General features: G+C 44.0%; 1 long non-coding RNA gene across 1 annotated transcript in view; it reads left to right on the top strand.

Moving 5' to 3' along the window:
* Window positions 1–22,735, top strand: part of LOC131481445 (uncharacterized) — a 59,137-nt gene that overhangs the window by 11,307 nt on the left and 25,095 nt on the right. Inside the window, exon 3 of the long non-coding RNA XR_009246339.1 lies at window positions 19,563–19,708. This is a non-coding gene — a long non-coding RNA (uncharacterized LOC131481445). The remainder of the gene's footprint in view (window positions 1–19,562; window positions 19,709–22,735) is intronic.

The raw sequence follows: 22,735 nt of genomic DNA on the forward strand, positions 1-22,735 counted from the left end.
GTATTACAAAAGATTGGATTGGAGGGACCGCTACAAAACTCATCTATGAGACTAGGATTACCCAGACACCAAAGCTGTGTAAGAACACAATGTAAGCAGGACACCAATAGGCCAGTATCCGTCATGCAAGGATAAACACTATATGATCATCTCAGGAGGTGTAGAAAGAGCATTTATTGGGCCCGGCGGCGTGGCCTAGCGGCTAAAGTCCTCGCCTTGAAAGCCCCGGGATCCCATATGGGCGCCGGTTCTAATCCCGGCAGCTCCACTTCCCATCCAGCTCCCTGCTTGTGGCCTGGGAAAGCAGTTGAGGACGGCCCAATGCATTGGGACATTGCACCCGCTTGGGAGACCCGGAAGAGGTTCCAGGTTCCTGGCATCGGATCGGCGTGCATCGGCCCGTTGCGGCTCACTTGGGGAGTGAATCATCAGACGGAAGATCTTCCTCTCTGTCTCTCCTCCTCTGTATATCTGGCTGTAATAAAATGAATAAATCTTAAAAAAAAAAAGAAAGAGCATTTATTAAAATTAAACAACCTTCATTGTAAAAAACTCAAGTAAATGTGGTGTAGAATGAACATACCTCAGTGAAATACAGGCTATATATTGAAAAGCCCTTAGCCAATATTGTATTGAAAATGTTTTCTGTAAGATCTGGATCAAAATAAGGATAGCTGCTTTCACCACTTTTACTCAACATAAAACTGGAGGTCTTAGCTCAAGCAATTAGACAGAGAAGGGACGACATGTCATCCAAATAGAAAGGAAGCCAAATCATCCCTGTCCATAAATGTCATGATTCTATATACAGAAAACCTCAAAGATCCACCAAAAGACTGTTGGAACCCAGCAAGTTCATTCAGGACAGTTGCAGGATACAAAATCAATACCCAAAACTCAGCGCCAATTTTGTATACCAGTAGCACGCTTGATGAGAAAGTGATACAGTTCCTAATTGTCATAAGTGCATGCACATAAATATAAGAATAAATCTAACCAGGGAAGTAAATGTCTTGCACAATTAAAATTTTAAGATACTAAGGAAAGAAATTAATGCTCCAACTCCACACACACACACACACACATACACTTCCTTGCTCATAAAGTAGAGTTGTTTCTGTAGCCTAGTGGCTAAAGTTCTCACCTTGATTGCACCAGGATCCCATATGGTCACCAGTTCTAGTCCCGGCAGCCCTGCTTCCCATCCAGCTCCCTGCTTAAGCTCCCTGCTTGTGGCCTGGGAAAGCAGTCCAGGACAGCCCAAAGCCTTGGGACCCTGCACCCACGTAGGAGACCTGGGAGAAGCTCCTGGCCCCAGGTTTCGGATTGGCTCGGTTCTGGCTGTTGTAGCTACTTGGGGAGTGAATCAGCGGACAGAAGAGCTTCCTTTCTGTCTCTCCTCCTCTCTACATCTGCCTTTCCAATAAAAATTAATAAATGTTTTTTTTAAAAAAAGTTCCTATCACCCAAAGGAATTTACATAAGCAGTGTACTCCCCACCAGAATAGCAATGTCATTCTTCACAGAAATGGAAAGAAACAAATTCTGAAATTCTACTGGAAACACCCTAAGTACCCAAAGTAATCTTGAATGAAAAGAACAAATCTGGAGGCATCACAATAGCTGCTTTTGAAGTGTAAGACAGAACTCGGTGTGATGGCTCAGTGGCTAAATCCTCACATCACAAGTGCTGCGATTCCATATGGGTACCACTTTGTGTCCTGGCTGCTCCACTTCCCACCCAGCTCTCTGCTGGTGGCCTGGGAAACCAGTGGAGGACAGCCCAAAACCTTGGGACCCTGCGCCCACGTGGGAGACCCGGAAGAAGCTCCTAGCTTCAGATTGGCTCAGCTCTGGCTGTTCCAGCCATTTGGGAAGTGAACTAGTGGATGGAAGATCTTTCTGTCTCTTGTTCTTTCCATAAATCTGATCTACCTTTCCAATTTAAAAAAAAAATCTTAAAGTATAAGATAGAGCTGTAATAATGAAGGAAGCATGAATGCTGGCTTAATTACTGACACATAAGGCTATAGAACAGAATGATGATCCAGGTGATATCCCCACATGTCTTGGCAGATGACTAAATTAAATACATATGGTTTATAAACACACAATGGAATATTATTCAGCCATAACAAGTGAAAATGCATCATTTTCAACAAAATAAATAGACTGGAGAGCATTATGTTAAGTGAAATCAGCCAGATACAGAAAGACAAAATTAATTTTTTTCTTTCTCATATGCAGAAGCTAGAAACTTTGAGCTGAAAGTGGAAGAGAGTAGAATAGTGGTAGCCGAAGTCTAGTAGGGGGAGAAATGAGGAATGAAAGAGACTAATTAGTAAGTTCCAAAACAGAAAGAGTAAGTCCCATTATTCTATAGTATAGTGTCATGACTTAATGCACAGTAATGCATTCTATAACTTTTTTAAGATTTATTTATTGTATTGGAAAGTCAGATATATAGAAAGGAGGAGAGACAGAGAGCTTTTATCTGCTGGTTCACTCCCAAGTGAATGCAATAGCCTAGCTGAGCTGATCTGGAACCAGGGTCCCAAGGCCTTGGGCCATGCTTGACTGCTTTCCCAGGCCACAAGCAGGGAGCTAGAGGGGAAGTGGAGCAGCCTGGATATGAACCGCTGCCCGTATGGGATTCTGGTGCATGCAAGGTGAAGACTTTAACCACTAGGCTACCACACTGGCCCCCTTTTCTCTTCTTTATAGCATGCAATCTATACACACTTATGAGGTACATTGTGATATTTCTTCATGTATGTTTAGTACATTCTTATCGTATCAGAGTAAATAACATTTGCATATTAGAATCATTTTCTGTAGTTCTGGAGCCTTCTGGCTCTTTTTTTGGTTGTTCAAGAATTATAGAGGGCCTGGCACAGTGGCCTTGTGGCTAATGTCCTCTCCTTGAACACATGGGATCCCCTATGGGTGCCAGTTCTAATCCCAGCAGTCCCACTTCCGGTCCAGCTCCCTGCTGGTGGCCTGAGAAAGCAGTAGAAAAAAACCCAGTGCCTGGGGACCCTGCACCCACGTGAAAGACCTGGAGGAAGCTCCTGCATTTTGGCTTCGGATCAGTGCAGTTCCAGCCATTGTGGTCACTTGGGGAGTGAACCATTGGATGGAAGATCTTCTCTCTTTCTCCTCCTCTCTGTATATCTGACTTTCCAATAGAAATAAGATCAATCTTTAAAAAAAAAAAAAAAAAGAATTATAGACTGTGGGCCCGGTGTGCTAACCTAGTGGCTCAAGTGCTCGACACCCTGTGGGTTCATGGGGACTGGGTTGGGTCGTGGCCTCGTACAGCCTCATACACCTTGCTGTGCAGGGGCCATGGCCTCCAGAAAGTGAAACTCCTTTTCTAACCCCGAGCGCTCTGTCAGACTTGGGTTCTGTTTTCTTTAAGGAAACAGTGAGTGTAGATGTATTTGTATTTTTCTGGAATGGTGGGGTTGGTTTTATGAGAAATTTTCAAATATTTAAATCTCTTTAAATATTTGAAAAAGAATTATTAGGAGTACAGAAATTTTCAGAATCAAAATAGAGTCATTATGTGACACCCTAACAAGGAAGAAAAATAGAACTTAAATGCAGCCGGGAGTTGCAAAGGAGGTGAAGTTCTGTATCTGTGTTTGATAACAAGAACTGTCAGAAGAGACTGCCAGAACCACAACCTTGAACACAGGCCACCGAATCGTACACAGGAAGTACTTGTGCAAGGACATCTGCCCAGCCGCTGCCTGTTCAGCACGCGTGGATAGACCCGTGCGTGATCTCTGCTCAGTGATTCTCGGAACAACTTAGAGACTCTTTCTCGTTTGGCTTCTGAAATTCACCTTGCTAGTAAGTCCTTGGATGTGCATACTGTTGCCTACAGCCTGTGGACGCCCCTTGCAGAGCTCTGCTACTCGCAGATAAATGCCATTGTGCTTCAGCTCTCCTCCCCTGCTGTGTGTGTGAGTGTGTATGGTGTGACCAGGCTCCAAGAACTGATACAATAGTCAAGAATTGCAAGCTCAAAATTGAAGCTAAGCCAGAATCCAGATTGGTGATGGGAGCACGGTGCCTGTTCTGCTGTGGACATTGGTTGATCCCAGAAAGCCCACACATACCATGAGATGGCCTTGAGATGAGAGCGTCAGAACTCAAAGCACAGGGTCTGCAGGGGGTCCAGGGTCTAGAGGCCTTCCCCTCGGTGAGGTGGGACCCCAAAGCATTACAGGAATTGCAAGGTAGATGAGCCCCCCGGCCATTTCCTGTGTGGGTTTGGGAATCTCAAGTCCTGCACCAATTCATCTTTTGCTGGTTGTGCCCCCAAGGACCAGGTAAAAACCAAAGCAGACCTGCTTGGGAGGAAGTTTTTCATGTAGGTCTCCAGTTATTCATACAAATAATATCTCAGGTTCAAAGGGCAGCCCATCATGAAACTGAAAGACAAAAAGAATAAATATAATGATTAAAAAACTTTAACCATTAAAATTAGGGGAAAAATAGAACTTGCTTAAAATAAGAACCCTGTGATGTCAAGCCTTGGCCATGTTAACAGTGATATGTAAACTGATATACACTCATGAGGCTGACTCTGTAGCTTAGTAGATAATGCCACTGCCTGCAGTGCCAGAAGCGCATGCAGGCACCAGGTCAAGTTCTGGCTGCTCCACTTCAGATCCAGCTGTCTGCCTGTGCACCTGGGAAAGCAGCAGAGAGAGCCCAAGTGTCTGGGCTTCCTATACCCAACTGGGAGACCTGGAAGAAGCTCCTGACTCCTGGCTTCAGCCTGGCCCAGCCCAGCTGTTGCAGTCATTTATGGAGTTAGCCAGCTAATGGAAGAGATCCTGCCCCTATAACCCACCTTTCTTTTAAAGGCACGAATTCATAAAAATAAAGTATCCATAGTAAAGTAGTGGTAGAGCACCACCCACTGCAATAGGTAGCGATCAGAGGATGTCACATGATGAAGGGTGACAACGCAGCACGCTGGACATCGCCAAGGAACATAATTGACAGCACAGGTGTGGACCCTGAGACGCAGCTGGATGATCGGAGTTTGTTGGTGCCTTAGAATTCAGCCATTTTCACCTTCATAAGGAAGCATCCGACTTGTTCTGGATAGTTTCATTGGGTAAATAATGGGGTTTTTTTAAAGATATTATTTGCTATCAGACCCCTTTCAGAAAGTGTTGGCCAACCTCTAATTAAAGTACCAAATATGGTTTGTTTAACTAAATGATTCCTTTAGCATCTAGGAGCGGGTGGAAGTAGAGAATAAGCTTACTGTCTAAGCAAGTTTTGCATTTTCCTCCATCATGTATCTCTGTTTATTTTGGTGTAAAATTCGCCTTTGTCAGCTCAGTTCCTCGGGGAAAGCGGATCCTCCCACGTGTTGTGCTGGTCCTTTATCTGCTCAGCTCCTTCCCTCCCCGAAGTACTCCGTGTGCTGTGGCTTCCTGGATGCTTTCCCTCCCATGGCTCTGCCTTCTGCTACTTTCCCCTTTTACCTTCCCAGCTCATCTTTCTTCTTCTTTCTAGTCACATTCCCCAGTTCGTTCTTCTCGTCATTCCCCTTCTGTTGTACTTGATGTTATTGAAGGGGCATGTGTGTGGTGCCATGGGTTAAAGCAGAGGGCTTGAAATACCCACGTCCTGCCCACATCCTGCTGCTGACTGTCTGGCATCAAGGACCACCTGTGCTTCTATTCTGACTTCCTGCTGATAGCCCCTTGGGAGGCAACTGGTCATGTCTCAAGAACTGGGGTCCCTGTTCACTAATGTGGGAGACCTGGGTAGGATTCTTGGCTCTTGGCTCAGCAGGCATTTGGAAAGTGGACCAGCATAAAAATAAATATAGTTATAAAAATTAATTATTAGTTATCGGATCTTATAGCAGGCAGCACACTAGATGTTGGAGACATAGCGGTAGAGATAACTTCTGATGTCACAAAGCTTACTTAGTTACCCTGATTTGAAAAGCACAGCCATAGTATATTCCCGGGCACAAGCAAGTTAGTGTCACAAGAGGATGTCAGCGAGTCCAAGGGAAGACACGCTCACCGAACTTCATGATGCAGGAAAACCCTTTGACCCATCGGTCACACTCAACAGAGCAGATACACTGCACAACCTTGTCCACTTGCTGTCAGCCGGAAGTGGATCAACCTGATAGCAAAGAACAATGCTGTGGGTGAACTGTGTGAATGTGCTGTACCCAAGTGTCCTCCCAGCTGAGTTGCTCAAAGAGATAACTATTTTGAGACTGAAACATTGTTACTGAAAGGGCACATGACAGCTTGAAAGTGGTTATATTGCAGGGTCCTGCACGGTAGCATAGGAGCTAAAGTAAAGTCCTCACCTTGCACACACTGGGATCCCATTGGGTGTCAGCTCTAATCCCAGAGGCCCCACTTCTCATCTAGCTCCCTGCTTGTGGCCTGGGAAAGCAGTTGAGGACAGCCCAAAGCCTTGGAACCCTGGGCCTGTGTGGGAGACCTGGAGGAAGCTCCTAGCTCCTGGTTCTTGGCTCCTGGCTTCAGATCTGCTCAATTCCAGCTGTTGTGGCCACTTGGGGAGTGAACCAGTGGATAGAAGACCTTTCTTTCTGTCTCTCCTTATCTCTGTAAATCTGCCTTTCCAATTAAAATAAATAAATCTTTTAAAAAAATCTTTGGAAGGGCTATGGTTTTTGTTTTTGTTTTTTTGTATCATATCATCATTTATCTCAGAAACTTGAGTTTAATGCAGGACTAATACAAACTAAGACACTGAAAAATCAGTAATTCTAGAGATGTCTATACCTGTGACACATCTTGCCCGCTCGTTTCACGGGGTCTTCAACTCAAGGAGCTCTGTGCTTTGGACTTGAATTAACAGAAAACCTCTAGAATGGGATTGCTACCAAGCTCTCACGTTGTTTCAGGCATGGGATCCACTGTCTGGCTGGCCAGCCTGACCCTTGTTTCTCTGTTCTGTCCTTGAATCCTACTGTTGTCTGTTCCATTTCTCAAGGTTTGCACGTTACATTGCTGTTCAAATGCTTTCAGATCCACATGTGTGTTCATGTGTGTTCAGTGGCTTTGATAAGTTGGCACCTTGACGTTACTTTGCTTCAGATCGTCATCAATAATATATGTGACAAGGGATTTACATTAGAATTTATGAAAACAGAACAAAATCCTCTTCAGATTCAGCAATAGTGTAACCAAGTTTGCAAATAAAATTGACAAAGTGGATAATGTTAAAGCAAGCAGTACTATTCACAATGGCCAAAAGAGATAAAGAAGTGTCTGTCAACTGATGATGAGATAAAAAAACTGGCTTACCCATTAAATGGAATATTATTCAGCCATAAAAAAGAATGAAGTGCTGATATACAATACAGCAAGGATAAACCTTGCAAATATTATGCTGAGTAAAAGAAGTCAGTCACAGAAGGCCTGTTGTGTGATTTCCTTTGAATTCATAGAGGTGGAAGTTAGATTAGTGTTTGCCAAGACTTGGAAAAGAATGAAAAGTGACTGCTGCTGATAGATATGTGTTTTTTTTAATCCACTGTAAGTTTTCATTTGACACACAAAATTGTTCCAGAATTGCATTATAATAATTGCACAACTTTATGAATATCATAAAAGCCACCAAGTTATGTCATGTAAAGGTTGAATTTACAGCATGTGAATTATGTGTCAGTTTTTAAAATTGCATGAGGATAGGTCATGCGAGAAGACTAAGGCCAACCTTCATGCAAAATACAAGAGCAATAGATAGATAGTTCTACTTCTGATCCAGCTCCCTGCTAATGGTCCATTGAAAAAAAAAAAAAAAAGCAAAAAATGGGCCCCCGTCGCGGGTGTGGGAGAAGTAAAAGAAGTTTCTCCTTAGTCATGACCCAGTCCTGGCCATTATAGTCATCTGGGAATGTATCAGTAGAAGAAAGTTTTCTCTGTTTCTTCCACTCCCTCTTTCTGTAACTAAATTTCAAATAAATCTTTTTAAAAGTCTTCATTGTAAGTCATGAAGACATTCAAAGTGCAATTCTGGAAACACTTGCTGAGCAGTCACTATTAATACATGATGTTTTCTACTGTGTGTGATAACGTATTTGAGTAAAAAACTGGATTCACTGATAATGGAAACGAGAAACTGCTACTACTTTTGGGTCGAACCGATTTAACTGTCTTGCTGTACTTGACATTATGGTTGTGACCTTACTGTAGAACTTTTCTATTTTATTTATAATTGATGTGTTGTCCTTTCTAGTTAAAGAGTAAATAGATTTGTTTTTAACTGGAACATTATGGGTAACCATTTAGGAGATTATCACAGAGTAAAACATCTATGAAAAAAGTTTATTTTTCATGGACAGAAATTGTGCAGCTTTTGTCCTGTTGACTTGAGTAAAAAATGTGACTATCACTTTTTAAAACTATGGAAATATATTCTGATATAAAGAGAAAAAATACAAGAGCAATAGATAGATAGTTCAACATGCATGTAATAGAGACTGTCATATCCAGATGTGAAGATACAATGCAGTGTGTTCCTCTACTTCTAATCAAAGACGAACTCCCAATGAAACTGTGGGATGTATCTTGCAGATAGGATGCTGGGCTCTAACATTGTCCATACCTACAATGTCAGGATACACTTAAATAGCAGAATGATGGATTTACAACAGTTTTTGAGGGACTATACTATTGTAATAATATTAGGGAAAATCAGTGGTGGAAGACTAATTGTGATTTGCAAACATAAAGATGACATCAGAGCAATTCTTTGTACTACTATTATGTATTGTTTGCTTTTCTGGCTTAGCTGTAGGTGATCTTAGGGCTCAGTTAACCATTCAAAGTTAAGAAAAATAAGGGTAGAATAGTTTGCCCTGAGTTACCAACTCAGTGATCTTATACATTTAAAATTTTTTATCTATATTTATTTGAGAGAAGGACAAATCGTGATCTTCTGTTGTTTGGTTGACTGCCCAGATGTTAGCAACAGCCAAGGCTGGGCCAGAACACAGAAGCCAGGGCGTCAGTAGAGGTTTCCCACGTGAGTGCCAGAGACCCACCCACTTGAGCCATCCCCTGCTGCCTCCCGGGGTGTGCATTAGCAGGAAGCTGGGATCAGGAGCAAAAACAGGCATTCTGGCCAAATTCCAACCCTAAATTTAAAAAGCTAGCATTGGGTCTAGGTGCAGGATTCTTTTTATCAGTTTGCTGAGGAAGGTTGAAAAGTCATAGAGACAGAAAGTCGATTTTCAGGTTTCAGGGGCTGTAAGAGGGCAGAATCGAAGGTTACTGCCAATAGATACACAATTGCTGGTTTAAGTCAATGAGATTATAGGAGTGAGAATAATCGAGGCACATGGCCTTAAGGAGACTGTGTCTGTGAGGGAGACAAGTGAGACTGTCTTGGCAGGAGAATGTGGTGAATGCCACAAGTGGAGAGCTGAGGGGAACTGGTCTAGTCAGCCTCCTGCAGAAATGACTTCTAAGAGTGCCTAATGGTCAGAAGAGGAAGGGTAAGGAACAACAGGAAATTAGCAGTGAGGTTCACAGCAACGTAAACATGACAGGTGCTCCCCAGTCCAGGAGCCAGCAACTTCTTCCAGGTCTCCCACGCGGGTGCAGGGTCCTAAGGCTTTGGGTCGTGCTCAACTGCTTTCCCAGGCCACAAGCAGAGAGCTGGATGGGAAGTGGAGCTGCCGGGATTAGAATCAGTGCCCATATGGGATCCTGGCGCGTTCAAGCGAGGACTTTAGCCACTAGGCTACCACGCCAGGCCCGATCTGTCTGTATTTTCAAAGGTCAAGAGGTGAAACACAGCACACAGCATGTTTTAGGGAACTGAAAACAAACAAACAAAAAAAGAAATGAATGAGAAGACAGGGAGACAAGAGATGGCAGGTGAGATCACACATGTGACAGGACAATGGAGAAGTCATGAAAGGATTTCAAGAAGGCAAGTGATGTGGTCAGTTGTGAGATTTGGAGCTGTCAAGTGAGACCAGTTAGTAGGGCCATCCTGGTGAGAGGCAGTGCACCTTGCCTGGGTGGAAGAACTGAGAATCCTGAGAAGGAAGACACATTTTGAAAATCACACCAGCCAGGACTCTTCGATTAGCTGGATTGGTATATTAGACAGAGAGGTAGACAGGATTATTCCAGAGTTGTGACACGGGAAACTTGCCTGTGATAGAGAAGGAAAGAGGAAAAGAAATTTGCAGAGATTTTAAACTTTAGAAGGTTTGATTTAAAGAGCCTCTGAAGACATCCAAGTGAATATGCCTACTAGACAGTCTACAATCCTGGTCTGCATGCCTGCTTGTCTCAAGCCCAGGAGAGAGCTGCGCCGGAGCCAGTGACAAAAGGCCTCAACCTGGAGAAGGGAACTCAAACCCTGGTGACATGAGAACCTGTGAAAGTGCAGGAAGAAGAAATGGAGCTCTCACGATGAGACTGCAAGGAACACCCCAGAGAGAGCCCTAAAAGGACACAGATGCGGGGCCCAGCGTGATAGGTTGCAGGCACCAGGATCCCATGTGGGCGCTGGTTCTAATCCCAGCATCCCTGCTTCCCATCCAGCTCCCTGCTTGTGGCCTGGGAAAGCAGTTGAGGACGACCCAAAGCCTTGAGACCCTGCACCCGTGTGGGAGACCCAGAGGAGGCTCCGGTCTCCTGACTTCAGATCGGCTCAGCTCCAGCTGTTGTGACCATTTGGGGAGTGAATCATCGGATGGAAGATATTTCTGTTTATATATATATATATATATATACACACACACACGCGCGCGCATACACATACATATATATAACATATATAAACATATACACATATCTATATAAGCATATATATATCTTTGCCTTTCCGATAAAAATAGAATAAATCTTAAAAAAAAGGAGACAGATGTGAGGCCAAGAGGAAGAGGGAGAATCACAGGATCTAAAGGAAGGAAGATGCGGTCAAATCTGTCATGTTGAAGAAATGTGTGAAAATTTCTATTGAATTTAGTAATAAGGAAGCTGTTGGTTACTTGGGGATTTCAGTGGAAACCCAGTTTTTTTTTATTAAAGATTTCTTTATTTTATTACAAAGTCAGATATACAGAGAGGAGGAGAGACAGAGAGGAAGATCTTCCGTCTGATGATTCACTCCCCAAGTGAGCACAACAGCCAGTGCTGTGCTGATCAGAAGCCGGGAACCAGGAACCACTTCTGGGTCTCCCACGCGGGTGCAGTGTCCCAATGCATTGGGCCATCCTCGACTGCTTTCCCAGGCCACAAGCAGGGAGCTGGATGGGAAGTGGAGCTGCCAGGATTAGAACCAGCACCCATATGGGATCCCAGGGTGTTCAAGGTGAGGACTTTAGCCGCTAGGCCACGCCACTGGGCCCTGGAAACCCAGTTTTCAGTAAATAAATGAGTGACCTGCAGAAGAGGCTGTGGAAACCAGTATTTGTGAAGAAATGGGTGTGTGGACCAGGCCAGGCTACAGCACCCACTGGCAAATGCCAAGGTGAGACAGGTGGGCCACGTCAGATTGGACTGCCATGCCCACAAGCACATCTGAGACCTGGTGAGGGTGGTGCCAGCCCAGTAAGGGAGTAGAGGGGACTTTCCTGCTGGGCCTCTGCTCCTGCTGGTGAGTGTAAGAGCTGGGACTGAGGGCAAACCAGCTGGGCAGGGCTGCAACACCTGTTGGCCTGCATGTGAACTGGATAGGGGCAGACCTAGGCTGGGCTTACTGAATGTATCCACTAGTGTAGGCATGAGCCAGCATAAGAGCAGGCTGGTTAGACTTTGCTGCAGGACCAGCTGGCAAGTATTGGGGCAAGGGCAGGTCCTATTGAGTTATTCAGCAGAACCACCTGGAAAGTGCAGGCTCCAGGTCTGGGAGTGGGCCCAGGAAGGGAACTGTGGGCATCCCTCTGAAGGGCTGCAACTCCCATTGTGATCCTGGGAACCAGGACTGGGGGCAGGCCTGGCTAGACAGGTGTTGGCTTCTGCTGGCATGAGTGTAGGCTGGAGGGTGAAGTCTGATGGGATGAGTTAGGCTTCAATGCCCAATATACAAGAGCTGAATGGGAAGTGGGACAGACCAAACCAGTCAACTGCACATGCTGGCAGACAGAAAGCAGGACTAGGGGCCAGCCTGGTGGGGGTTGTTGGAGGTTGCTCTGACTAGGCTGCAGCTCCCAATGATGTATGTGAAGGCTGACTGTGTGAAGGGCAGGGTTGGGTTGGGCTACAGCACCCATTTGTTTGCATAAGAAATGAGGCTGGGACCTAGCAGCTAAGGTCCTCACCTTGAACACCCCGGGAACCCCTATGGGCGCCGGTTCTAATCCCGGCGGCTCCACTTCCCATCCAGCTCTCTGCTTGTGGCCTGGGAAAGCAGTTGAGGACGGCCCAAAGCCTTGGGACCCTGCACCCGCGTGGAAAACCTGGAAGAGGTTCCTGGTTCCCGGCTTCGGATCGGCACGCACCGGCCCGTTGCGGCTCACTTGGGGAGTGAAACATCGGATGGAGGATCTTCCTCTCTGTCTCTCCTCCTCTCTGTATATCTGACTTTGTAATAAAAATAAATAAATCTTTAAAAAAAATAATACCTAGAATTTGGCCATAGTGGAAATATTTATAAACACTGAAAATACGGACCCAACACTGCGAATCAGTATTTCCCCATATTCTTACCTCCCCAGAAGGGCAAGTCATTAGGTCTTTACCCAGCAGACTGTTGAGAATAGGAAAGTGAAAGAGGTTCGGCCTGAGTGGCATGGTCTGAACCACTGGGAAGGGATGCAGGTCATATCCTGGCTCAGTGGATTGAAGTGAATGGGTTGAATTCTGTGAAGTAAAACATGCAGAGAGAAGGAGCTGCCTAGGAAAATACCATGAGACTGCCAGACTGATTTCTGAAGTTTATTCATTTTTTTTTATAAGCTTGAAGGCAAGTGATAGAGAGAGACCTACCACCTACTGGCTCACTCTGCAAGTGCCCCCAACAGCCAAGGATGGGCAGGCTGTCCCAGGAACTCCAGGCAAGTACTTGATGGATGGCAGGAACCTAAGGACTTGAGTCATTGTCTGCTGCTTCCCAGAGTACACACGTGCAGGAAGATGGGTCAGAAGAAGAAATGGGACTCCATGCCAGGCACTCCAGTGTGTCAGGTGCACATCTCAGGCAATGGCTTAGCACAGTATACCAGAATGCCCACCCCTGCCAGGCAGTGTTGAGGGACTGCCCGAGGATGGGGACCACTGCTTGGTAGTAGAATCAACGCATGCAGCTGAATGATTTCTTCTGCAAGCTCAGCAGGCTAGAACTCTCAACAGAGAAGTCATCAGTGATTGGATGCAGGACGAGTCTTGGCTGGCAGTTATTAGAAGAGTGAAATGGACTAAAGATGAATGGCAAGCCTATTTATGAGCCACTGACTGCAGTAGGACCAGGGAGACTAAGTGCTAACAGGAAAGAGGCGAAGACAGGAGGTGTGATGTGAGTAGGCAGAAGAGTTCTTGCTTTCCTCTGTAACGTGCCTTGGGTCCCCTCAATCTCTTTTTTTTTTTTTTTTTTGATTAGTTTGTTTTGCAGTTTGGCAAATGAGCCTTTTAGAATATGGCTTCCAGATCTGATCTCACCATAGTCCACAATGTTCCAGGTGCGTCTGACCATCAGAGGCCATGTCATTATCCGTATTTGTCTTAGGCGTTGTTCTCAAAGGACAACAATGCCCAGTGACATTGAAAGAACTTAGAATCTTAGGATAAATGAGCTGAAGCAGGGATCAACAGATTTTTGCTGTTTTGTTGGAATAATGTGATATTTGAAAATCTTTTGCTCTGTATTAGCTGAGCAGTAACACTAATGAATACTCATGGATATCCTGCAACGTATTTGAGGGTACCTTAAAAAGCTCCCTTTAAAAGAAGTTGAAAGGTAAATTTTACTTGAGTGTAAAGTAACCTTGATTTATATGCATAGCTTTTTTCATAAAAGCATTTTCCATATGCTTTTTGAAGATTCCTTGTGTGTATGGATATCTCTCTCAGTCTATACCAAGTAAGCTTATCTTTTAATTCCATTTTCCCCAAACATTTCGAAGCACTCTCAGACAATCACCCTTGACCATCACTGGCAGATGTAATTACCATGAGGTTATTACTTTGCGAATCATTACAAGAGTGTGAGAGTACCACGTAACAAATGGGTACTTCAGAGAGTTAGTGATGAGCATGTCAGCTCTAAATGGCCTTCACACGCAAGCCTATTATTCTCACAGTAGTTTAACTCCTGGAGGGAAGTCATTTCTGATTTATACAGCATTAGTTTATAGAACTTGATTGAAAGATGAACTTCTGGTGGGACTGCTAATGATGGCAGAACCTCAAGGAAGAACAAATTCGCTTTAGCAGTTGATATGCCAGGACAGAGGGAGACTTTTAGCCTCACGTCACAATGAGTGTTGCAGCTGAGAGGAACTTGCAGAAAGGGTCTTGGAAAAGTGCACAGGATACACATTCTCTTTCAATGTCATTTTCTGACAAAATTCTTACAGGACCTTCTTTTCTTCCAAAAACATCCCAAAAAGTGTATCTGTTAAGAGATGGGTATAATTGATAGACAACATTCCCCTTGTTACCTTTCCATCTGATAAGGTAAATTCATATTAACACCCCTGCATGAATTTCTTAGTATTTATACGTAACAGGAACTTTCTTTCGTAATTAACAATATCATTTTAGTGAGCTAGCTGACTTGGCAGTATGCCTCCATTTGTAAATCAGCATGATGAATGCCAGATTCAGCAAATATAACCCATTCCATCAACTACCCTGTGGCTAGCTGGACATCATGGCTTTGGAATATCGGGACTCCCTGGTGCTCTGGGGATACATCTTGCCCACATGCCTTCTTGCATTCTTTCTGTATGTGAAGCCAGCCGGCATGTTGTTCTCACACCAGGCCAGTTTTCTTCACCAAGATACGTATCTCATTGCCATTTCCCAGTAGAATATCAGAATCTCTTGAAAAACAGTGTATTTTGGTTTCCTCACACTAGGTATTTCTCATACTTTACTTTTTCAAAATATGGACTTGAGGTAAGAGGAGAAGGGTTCAGAGAGAATGGGAGGATGATGCAAGTGATTTCCTCCTCGTGGTGTTCTTCACACTGGCCACCAAGGGGAATCTAGGAACAGTTACAGTTGTCTGAGCCACAGTACTTGCGATCACACCCCTCACCATTGACTAATGGCCAGTTTCTCTAGCATCAGATTTTCTGTGTAACACAGCTAACATTTTACTATTGTGTGCCAGTCCAACTTTCCTCTCTTTCTATTAGTGTGCTGACCAAAAATTAATTGTGAGCTTCAAAGCAGGAAACCTCCTGGGATGGTGGGATGTGAGAATTGAAGTGACCTTTCTGTGTTCACGTGGCACAAAAACTTAACTGTAGCCATGAGCGGCCCAAGCTTCCTTAAAGCGGATAAGACAGCATTCAACTGACTTCAATAAAAAGGGATTTAAATGGAGAGGAGGTGGCCTGGAGGAGAGCTGGCATGACTGCCGGGACTGAGGAGGCCATTGTTGGAAGCCTCCTGGGACTTAGGGAGATTGACAAGGGACCTGCTGCTTTCCAGTGCTGTACAGAGGTCAGCCCGAAAACACCCAGGAACTGGAAGACCCATGTGGGCTTAGAGACTCAAGCTGCAGAGGTGTGGGAAGGCGAGTTGGAGGAGTCAGGGAGACCATTCCCTCCCCTTGAACTCTTTTCATGTTTCACAGCTCCAGTGAGGTCTGCCTGTGCTCTTCCAGGGAGTCCTCCACACTGGTGAAGGCTGTGGCCAGCCACTCAGCAGACAATGGCTCACTTCACCCGCTTGCTTTGGGGCCAGGATCAGTGATCATGTTCCTGGTGTGGAGCCTACATCCCGCTTTTCCAAGCCCTGTTCTGGCTAATTTGTGCTGATTGTACAATAGACTAGAAAATAAGGAATCACTAGTTTCTCTCTATGAAGGGCTGTTGTTTATTTCAGTGGTTCAAAATGTATTTTGAATAAATTGTGTGTCCTGTGCTTGACTCATAGGCAAGCCGTGGTGTGTAAAGGACAGAGGCTGGCCTGGAGAATAGAAAACAGATTTTAGTTCTGACTGTATTATTTATCTCCTACACAATATGGACAAATTAACAGCATTCTTCCTAGTCTGGTTACTTTATTGCCTGCAGAAAATGGGGAGTAAACAGACAGTTGAGTGAACAAGAGTCTAGATTTGAAAATTAAGCAGATTAGTTTTGTTTCATTTCCCTTCTGATTTTTATTTATTTGAAAGGTAGAGTGACAGAAAGGGGAATGTGGTTGGGGAAGGGTAGAGTGAGTGAGCGAGCAAGAGAATAAGAGAGAAGGAAAGAGAGTACCTTCTCTTTCACTCCCAGATGCCTGCAGCAGTCAGTGCTAAGCAAAGCTAGGTCTAGGTGCAGGAATTCCACCAGGGTCTTCCCCCTAGGTAACAGGAGCTGAACTGCTCGGAGAATAACCTGTTCTCTCCCAGTTGCATTGGTAGGGAGCTGGATCAGAAGAGAAGTAGTCCGGACTAGAACCAGGACTCCAATATGGGATGTGGGCATCCCCAAGGGCTTGGCCCCCTCTAACAGCACCACCCCCGAGACCATGGTGTTGATGCTGTCTATATCATTATTATATCATGATATATCTATATCATTATATATCAGTATTAGCTGAATGACTTTGAACAAGTGGCCTTTAGCATTGTTTTAAAGCTTCAGTAAGCAAGGTATGTGAAAACTGCAGGGTCCTTCTTAGAACACAATTAAGTACAGAATGAGTGATAGTGATTGTAATAATGATGGCACTGATCATAATTTTAAAAGTTAAGATCCTTTTTAAACTCTAAAGTTCATTGACTTAAGCCTAAAATGTTGTGATCAGTTGTTGTGAATAAGCCTGTATGCTTCTTATGGAAATTTTTTAAAGATTTATATATTTTTATTGGAAAGTCAGATATACACAGAGGAGGGGAGACAGAGAGGAAGATCTTCCATCCGATGATTCACTCCCCAAGTGACCACAATGGCCAGTACTGCGCCAATCTGAAGCCAAGAGCTCTTCCAGGTCTCCCACGTGGGTGCAGGGTCCCAAAGCTTTGGGCCGTCCTCTACTGCTTTCCCAGGCCACAAGCAGGGAGCTGGATGGGAAGCAGGGCCGCCAGGATTAGAACCGGCACCCATATGAGATCCCGGTGTGTTCCAGACGAGGACTTTAACCACTACCCTATCATGCTGGGCCCTTCTTACGGAAATTTTTAAGAAATACACTGAAGCAATAGACCTTTGCAAAGTGTTTAGATTTGATTATATTGCAGTGAAGTATGCAGAGAGCAATAGGCATTGTAATAAATACAAGTATGGGCTACTTTCCTGGTTTTTTTAATAGTGTAATCATAAAATTAATCTTAAAGATTAAAATTCCTATTGAGGGTCTGACACCATAGCCTAGTGGGTAAAACCTCGCCTTGCATTACATGTGCCAGAATCCCATGTGGGTGCTAGTTCATATCCCAGCTGCTCCACTTCCCATCCAGCTCCCTGCCTGTGGCCTGGAAAAGCAGTCGAGGGTGGCCCAAAGCTTTGGGCTCCTGTGCCCATGTGGGAGATCAGGAAGAAGCTCCTGGCTCCTGACTTCATGTCGGCTCAGCTCCAGCCATTGTAGCCACTTGGGGAGTGGATCTTTCTCTTTGCATCTCCTTCTCTCTGTAAATCTGCTGTTTAACTAAAAAGAAAGAAATCTTTAAAATCACAAAAATTCATATTGGACAACAGTACTATAATAGCAAAAAAAAAAAAAGCAAAGCTTGCCTTCTTTCAGTGTTACAATGGATTTAGAATATGTATTATTTATTTATTTATTTGAAAGTCAGATTTACAGAGAGCAAGGAAGAGACAAAGAGACAGAAAGAGATCTTCTATCTGCTGATTTCACTCCCCAGGGCTGGGCCAAGCTGACAGCACGACCCAGGAGTTTTTCCAATTCTCCCACCTTGGTCTAAGGGTTCAAACACTTGAGCCATCTTCCACCATCTTCCCAGGCACATTAACAGGAAGTTGGACCGGAAATAGAGGGGCCAGGACTCCCCTGTATGGGATGCTGGCATCATAGCCGGCAACTTACTGTGTCACAATACCAGCACACAGAATATTTTTTATTCATATTTCTTTTTACATTTTTTATTTTGAATTTTATGGTACAATTCCATAGGGTCTGGGATTTCCCCACCCCTCCCAATTTCCCAAAATTCCCTCCCACATTCCCACTCCTGATTTTCCCCTATATTATTACAATAGTACATAAGCTGTCATAAGTCCATCAGCCTGTTATTCATATATTTTTAAAGTATTTTCTTTATAATGTTATCATAATTTAAAATTATTCTCAGGAAATAATTATTATTAGAAATAAGCAGTTTCCCCCAGCTGTACACCCAAGATGACATGTTCATTGATGAAGTAGATATTGAGTGTCCCTTACATTCTAGGCTTTGCCATCTGCTATAGAGGAGTAAGTAGAACAGAGGCCAGCACTTCCCCAGAGGCCAGCACTGTGGTGCTGCAGGTTAACCTGCCACCTGTGACTCTAGCAATGGATATCGGAGCACCAGTTCAAGTCTTGAGTGCTCCTCTTTCAGTCCACTCCCTGCTCGTGCACCTTGGAGAGCAGCAGGGGATGGCCCGAGTTATTGGGCCCCTTCCCCCGATATGGGAGGGCCTGTGTGTTCTTGACTGGGAGAACAGCTGTGACTAAGAAAGGATGTCATGGCTTCCCCCAGCAGTGAGGTGGGAATGTCTGCACTGCACTGTGCTTAGCATCCTCGCTGCAGAGCCGTGCTGTCAGGACAGGAAGCTGCTGAGTCCAAGCACCGAGCTACTCCACAATGAGATGTGCTCGAACCATAAAATGCACAAGAGATTTCAAAAGATTCCGTCCGAAAACAGCCACACAAAAGGTCTCCATCATTTCTGCACAATATGGACTTAATAAGTCAAACTATATTATTAAAATTAATCCTGTATTTATCTTTATTTCTCCCACACATGACTACTGGGACATTTCATATTCGATGTGTGGCTCTCACTGTCCTTCTGTTGGACAGTTCTGGCACTCTTTGTCCTGGCTTAGATCTGTGAGCCACCAGCAACTTCTCAGCCACCAACAGCAGAGAGCAAGAGCCAGAGACAAGAGGCAGGTGTGGATGTTGCTTCTATGTCCTGCCAGCCCCTGCAGACTTCTCTGGAACTCCACTCCAGCTCTTTCCACATAGTCCCCCAGCTTTCTAAACTGTCCATTCCCATCAAAAAATTTTTCTGTTCAGAGGCCTTTTTGTGCCAGGTGTTTAACTTCCTAAAATGTCAGTAGAGTCCAGTGATTGAAGATGTCCCCTTTAACATGTGTTCACTAACTGTATTAATTAGTAAGTTATCTTAGAGGAGAGAAATCAGTCTGGAATTGTGGTCATACATCTGCAGTCTTTTCTGTTCACAGCTTGGAGTCTGACATTTCATCTTGTTGACAACTGTCCATTGAGATGACAACCCGCCACGCCACCTACATGTCCCCTTCCAGTGTTTGCCAGTTCACAGTCACAAAGTGCTTACCTCTACATATAACCTCCTACATTCGTGAACTAGGTAAGGTTGGTCTTACTTGTTGCTTTAAATATAAGTGTGGGTTTTGTTTGTGTTTGTTTTTTTTAACGATGATATGAGTGGGTGTTTAGCCCTGCTTATTGGGATGCCACATCTCCTATCCAAGTGCCTCAGTTGGACACCCAGCTGTGGTTCAAGTAATTAGGTTTCTGCCACCCGTGTGTAAGATCAAGGTTGCACTCCTGGCTCCAGGTCTCAGTCCCAGCCCAGCCCTGGCCATTGCAGGTATCTAGGGAGTGGACAGGTGGACGAAAGTGCTCTCTCTGTCTCTCTGTCTCTGCCTCTTCTAGGAGACAATAGGTCTTCTGGCCTGCAGAGGAGGATGGGAAGGGACCTCAACACCATCATGGGGAGGAGTAAGGTAGGGCAAAAGAATATGAGTGGTGATGGCCTAAAGGTTGTGAAGCCGGCAAGAGTTGGGGCCGGCAGGCTGGATGGGGACTTAGGGAGTGAGTATTTATAGATGACACTGAGGATGCATAACCAGTCAAGAGGGCGAGAAAAGGGAAGTCAGCTCTGATGAATGGGGGAAGTGCCGAAGCTGACCCAGATCCACTAGAGGAACAGCGAACAGGCAATTCAAACACGAGAGAGAGAGGAAACCGAAATTGCTCAATGTACAATAGGGTAAGAACACAGAATACTTCCATCAAAAAACAGAAATTGCCAGATTTGGTTAAAAAGCAAAATTCAACAATTTAGATTCAGGTGTATGGAAATCTCAGGGAGGCAGGTTATCACAGAACAAGAAGACAGAGCTGGTTATAATCATAGCGGAAGCTGGGTGAAATTTAGAGTGAAAGCAATCAAGATGGACAGGAAGTAAGAATAGAAAAGTATAATCAACAATTTTATAAAATTTAAATTTTATTTATAAAAGTAATAAATTTATCACTGATTTGATCATTAGAAAATAAAAATTAAAACTCAGAGAACAAACATAAATCCATCTGAAGACATTAGAGAAAAAGAGACACAGAATAACCCAAGAACCAAGGAAGAGGTAACTAATAAAGCTAAAAAATTAAACATTTTTTTTTAAATACTATAGAATAAATAGGTCTAGTATCTGGTTCTCTGAGAAGCTACTTAAGTAAGGCATCTTCCTTCCCACCTGCTTTTGCTCCTCCTACCACGGGAAGGACAAAGAAACAGAATGAGGAAAGAGAAAGAAGTTGCATCTACATCTGTAGGAGAGGCTACGGGTTTGACTCTTTGGAGACTATGCAGTTCTTTGGGAGCAGTTCAAAACATTGGAGAGAATGAATTATTTCCTGGGTAAAAAACAATAATAACCCCCCCAGGCCAGCATGGTGACGTAACAGGCTAATCCTCTTCTGGCACTGGCAGTCCATGTTGGTGCCGGTTCCTGTCCCAGCTGCGCCTCTTCCAGTCCAGATTCCCACGTGTGATCTGGGAAATCGGTGAAGAAAGGCCCAAGTCTTTGGGCCCCTGCACCCATGTGGGAGACTCAGAAGAAGTTCCTGGCTCCCGGCTCCTGGCTTCAGGTCAGCTCTGCTCTGGTTGTCACGGCCATTTGGGGAGTAAATCAACGGATGGGAGATCTTTCTCCATGTCTTTCTTTCTCTCTCTGTAAATCTGCCTTTCTAATAAAAATTGATAAATCTTTTCTTTTTTAAAAAAAGTTGATTCTCTCCAGAGAAGTGGAAAATGTAAATAGAGCAATTATGATACAAGAAATTGAGAAGGTGATCAGAAATTTATCAAAAAAAGACCACCACGGCTGTACGGCTTACCAAATGAGTTTCTCTGACTTACACAGATAAGCTCTTCACAAAGTTTTTTTATTATTAAAGAAAAAAAATTCACACTAACTGTCTTATACTGTAGCAAATTTCAATACAAAACCTGAAAAACTTAGCAACTGGTGTGATCGGGAACTGCTCTCCCCTGAGGTCCACATGGTAGCGCAGTGGGTTAGAGGGTGCTGTAAAAAAATTCATGGAAACTGGAATTAAATGATAAATGTATGTATTTTGTTGCAAAAAATTTGAAATCCATCCATGCTTTCTCATAACATGTATTTTTTAAAGTATTTTAGTCTTATTTTTGATTTACATAAAATGGGTAGATTTCACATTTTTCATAGTCAGGTTTTGGAAGTATGGGGGTTTGATCTCCCCCTTATTATTTTTTCCCGTATTATTACAGCAGCATATTCATTCACTTTACTGTAACAAACTTAATTTTGTGATATTTAAAGGTATCATGATGTAGCAAGCAGAGGAAGGAGAAGATTACCTGTAATAAAAGTGAACTGTAATGAAAATGGAAACCCTGCTGTCACTCATAAGTGTAGACCCTTACTATACACAGCCCTTAATTCCCAGTATGCTGATCTCACTCCTAGAGGTTAGGTTTGTTGTGCTCTGTGTGTCAGATGTCACAGATCAGGGCCCGGCACATTAGAGTAGTATTTGAGATCCTCGCCTTGAACGCACCGCGATCCCATGTGCATGCCGGTTCTAATCCCGGCAGCTCTGCTTCCCATCCAGCTCCCTGCTTGTGGCCTGCGGGAGCAGTCGAGGATGGCCCAGGGCCTTGGGATCCTGAACGCGTGTGGGAGACCTGGAAGAGCTCCTGGCTTCAGATCGGCGCAGTACTGGCCACTGTAGTCACTTGGGGAGTGAACCATCAGATGGAAGATCTTTCTCTCTGTCTCTCCTCTCTGTGTGTCCACCTTTCCAATAAAAATAAATAAATCTTTAAAAAAAAAAGATGTCACAAATCAGGAAGAACATAGAATATTTGTCTTTTTGGACTGACTTTATATATAATGTACACCTAAAGTATAATGGCCTTCAGCTGGGTCCATTTTGTTGCAAACAATAATATAAACAGTAAGATTTTATTCTTTTTTATGGCTGAGTATAGTCAGTAGTGTATACATACCACATTTTTTTTTAGAGTTATTTAGTTTTACTGGAAAGTCAGACATACAACAGAGAAGAGGAGAGACAGAAAGATCATCTGTCTGATGGTTCACTC

Source organism: Ochotona princeps, chromosome 11 (genome assembly GCF_030435755.1).
Source record: "Ochotona princeps isolate mOchPri1 chromosome 11, mOchPri1.hap1, whole genome shotgun sequence".
NCBI classification, from domain to species: domain Eukaryota; kingdom Metazoa; phylum Chordata; class Mammalia; order Lagomorpha; family Ochotonidae; genus Ochotona; species Ochotona princeps.